Raw genomic sequence first — 3978 nt, 5'->3', positions numbered from 1 at the left:
TCCTCGCGGGTGTGGTGGCTGTCTAAGGTGTCCCTTGCAGGGTGGTTCCCTTTTTGCCGCGGTCCAGTCAGAGCACACCTTCTGAGGAGGGCGACGGGTAGGCTCGTGCGGGTGTTCAAAGACCTTGGGCCGCGCTCCCCGTGTTCGGGAGGCAACCCCCTCCTCCGCTGCCCTGCGTTCTTTGAGCCTTTGCTGCTGTCCAGCTGTGTCCTGCGGTGCAGGGTGCGGCCGGGGTGCCCAGCCCTCTTTGTGTCTGGCTGCCCGGGACCGATTGTACCCGCAGAGCCCCCAGACGTGGAGAGCGGGCCTAACGGGACAGGGGAAGAGTCATTTGGGGGCAGGGAGAGATGCCACCTCACCCCGCTGTCAAAGCCTCCAAGCGCCCTGTAGGTGTGGAGGCCTCAACCCGATGTCACTAGCAAGCTTTCTAAATTGTAGGGATGCTTGTTTCATTAGGCGCTTCTCTTTAATTGCCCCCCACCTCCCCCCGCCCCAAAATTATTTTGGGCCACAGAGCACATTCCAACAGACTCTTGCCTCCATGCAGTGCTCACTCAGGTGAAGCTGGTTTCTTACATTACCTGTGACGTGCTGTAACCAAAGCCTTCATCCTCGAATTGCCAGAGCTAAGGAATGAAAACAGGGGGTTATATTTGACAAAGCCTCTTTACTTTTGTCATTCCTTTGTCTTCCAGTGTGCAGGTAATTTCGCTCTCCACCAACGGGATCTTTTCTTTTGTAGCAAAGAAGAGATCATCCCTACTGGGCTTTGTCCTCAGCTTTTTCCTCCCTCCACTCTTCAGCCCAGGGGCCCCCAGGTGCTGAGCCAGGGGGGGTGGGGGGAGGAATCCTTCGCGACTTTGTGGTCTGCGCTCCCGAAATTAGAGGGCGGTGCCTTGTAGAAAAGCAAAGACGTACAAATGGTGTCTTCACGTTCTTCTGGCATTCCCTTCCTTTACACCTTTAAGTTCCCGGGCTTTTTCTTTGTGTTTTGTTTTGGGTTTGTAGCGAACACGGCGGAGTGACAGGGCTTGGAACTGTCTCGCTAGATGCCACGCGCGCCCCGCGAGTCATCAGCCGCCGTGTCAGCCGAGTTCTCGTTGTCAGAGCTTAATTCCCGATGATGCTGTGACCAGGAACCACCCGCTCGTGAAAACTTACGCAGTGTGCAAAGCTGGTGAGTAGCTTGCTGGTGTCCGAAGGACGTGCAGTATGGCTAGGGAAAATTCAGCATTGCTAGAAAGTACGTGTGAGCTCCCTGCAGTGTCGTTTTTGTAATAAAAATGTCTGGCACGCACGGAAGGCCTGCAGTATGATGCAGGACACATAGCTCTTAATCAATGTTAATTATTGTAGTTTTCGTGAGTCTCATTAAAAATCCCCATTTATGTTATATGTGAGTAGTATATTAATATCCAAACTACAACTCATAGTAGATTGCAACCAGCATTAGTTTACTGACAAAGGTTTAAAAGCAACCCGAAATCCGAAGAATGCCTATGATTTCTAAATCATGAAGAGCCAGTATATATGTGTTCAGGCCATGAAAATATTCAGGCTGACGTTCTTCATTAACTATCATTGTTCAAGACCTCAAGGTAATACACTGATCCCTGTGTTAATTTTGATACCACATTATAAAAATAATTAGACACAGTCTTCTATTTTCAGTGTACTGTTGAGTTCTGATACATTTAAGAAATCAGATTTAACTGCTCCTCAAGAAATGCTGTATAAAAATAAATTCATGCGGGATTTATTATTCGCCCCACCTTGTAGACCGAGAAACCAAGATGTGAGACCAGAGACTAGGCTGAAGGTGACCAAAGCTGGGTGAGGTTGAAAAAGAAAATCTTTTTCATCTATAACTCTGTTTTAAGATTTATTTTCCACCTCGTATTTAACTTTTAGTTTTCTTTCTTTAAAGTATTATTTTTAGTTACGCTCAAAAGAGTAAGAGCTCCTGCTTAAGTCTGCATTGATCTACAAATATTTCTAAGTATCTCTGTCTAAAACTTAAATCTACTTAAAACCTTAAAGTATAATGTAATGGGAACAAATAAGTAATGATATTTTATTAAAATTCTGGTTAAACTCTGAACTTAAAAAAATTTTTTCCAGTATTAATGAAAACCAGGTTCTAAGACCAACCAAATGTAATAAACCTATTCCTGCCCCAATTTTCCCAAGCTTTGGAAAACAGAAAATGCCAAGAGAAAGATTAGGAGCTTAATCCATCTCAGAAGAACAAATGATACAAATATATCAACTCTGTTTAATCCGTAAGTCATTTAGTTTTCTAGCCACCAATAAATTTCATATTTCAGTAAGTTAATTTTGAAATATTTTAATCCTAAGATTGTACAGATCATCTTAGGAGCCCTTTTGCCAGATCTATCAATTCAGAGGATGGTCTTTAAATAAAACGTCAAGTAAAGGGATATAATAAAGTTACAAAGAGCAAACTTTCTGGGGTAGACTACATTCCACAAGTGAAGTTCATCTAGTTAGTTATAGAAAGTTAAATAACCAGACTCTTCCTCTGCCGAACCCATGGCTAGGAATGTCAGTGTTGTTAATTTAACTTTTAAAAAGAGAGAGATTCCAAAGGATTAAGTCTACAGAAGTAAGGAGGGTATGTGCTACTTTACTGATAAATGGAGGAATATACCTTCAAATTCTTCCTGCATTATATTTCCATGTTCTTAATGGTTAAATTCTAGGTTACCTGTTAGAATTTTCAGGAAACGAGGGAAAGCAGAGATACATAAAGCCCTTAAAATAGGAAATTAAGCTTACCAACTCAGACATCAGTGGTTAAATGTGTTTGTTAGCATTTTATAAATTAAGATAATGCTGCAAAAAAAAAAAAAAAAGCCAAATCTTAAGTAAAGAAGGTATTTACACTGAATGCAAAGGAAATAGACCATGTGCGTGCGCGTGCACGTGTGTGTGTGTGTGTATGTGTGTGTGTTTAAGGTGTTAGAGGGGAATTATACCTTGTGAACACCGGTCACTTACCCTTAATGTGTTGGAGAACTGCTTCATGTTACCTTAGTTTACCTAAGGCCACTTGATGCCCAGGACTTGTCTTTCTGACTCTGCTTCTGTCCCCCACTCCCAGCGCTGTGCTTTGCCTATAATTGATGTTGGATGAATAATCACTGACCGCAGTGGAGGCCGCTGTGGTCCGCGGCCCCCAGCCCAGCGCCGCCAGCCCTCTTGCGGTAGCGCCGTCACTCAAGTGAGTAATCTTTACACGGGTGGACGCCACAGCATGGAAGCCACAGATGGTTTCCACCCAGCCTTTCACCTTTTCTCTAGATAATAAAAAGTATAGTTCCAGACAGTGGGGCTGGAAGGAAAAGGCGTGTTTGCCTCATCCCTACAACAGAGGTCTTGGTCTACTGAGCGGCTTGCACATGACTCCGCCCACTGGCTGCCATTGATTCAACAGAAGCAAAGAGACATTGTGAAAACCAGGTTCTAAGGTGAACTGACTCCTGCCCCAGTTTTCATAGGCTCTGGAAACTAGAAAGTGTCAGGAAAAAGATCAGGAATTTAACAGACCTAAGAAGAACCAAAGGTACAAATATGTCAACCTTTATTCCCTATGTCTCATGCCCCTTTCTGCCAGAAAGTGGGTATGATATATATATATATACACAAACAAAAAATTTTATAATATAATTACATATTATAAAAATAAAATATAAATAAAATGTGTCCTATAATTATTTACATAAGTAATATAAATTATATATATAATATATGCTGTTATATAGAATATATATAATTTCGTTAGAAAACATATTTTTAAATGCAAACTCCCATTACATCGTATTTGAACAAATGAAAACACAGACCAGATGAAGGGAACGTGGACTATTAAATGCTTTACGAGCACTAAGAACTGGAGAAACCAAGAGAAGTAAATGTTGAGAAATGTATTGTTCATGGGAAACCTGAAAGTGGAAT

The 3978-nt window shown here is 42.2% G+C and overlaps 1 long non-coding RNA gene across 1 annotated transcript; it reads left to right on the top strand.

Moving 5' to 3' along the window:
- The first annotated feature begins 684 nt into the window (after window positions 1–684).
- On the top strand, window positions 685–3710 carry LOC118001939. The gene is made up of 5 exons (XR_004676888.1): window positions 685–1177; window positions 1780–1819; window positions 2191–2282; window positions 3125–3244; window positions 3325–3710. It is a non-coding gene; the product is annotated as an uncharacterized LOC118001939 (long non-coding RNA).
- Window positions 3711–3978: the final 268 nt, after the last annotated feature.

This window comes from Mirounga leonina, unplaced genomic scaffold (assembly GCF_011800145.1).
Source record: "Mirounga leonina isolate KUSES-001 unplaced genomic scaffold, KU_Mleo_1.0 Mir_55, whole genome shotgun sequence".
In the NCBI taxonomy this organism is placed as follows: domain Eukaryota; kingdom Metazoa; phylum Chordata; class Mammalia; order Carnivora; family Phocidae; genus Mirounga; species Mirounga leonina.
Note: the sequence above shows the minus strand (reverse complement) of the source record. Positions and strands in the feature narration are given on the sequence as shown.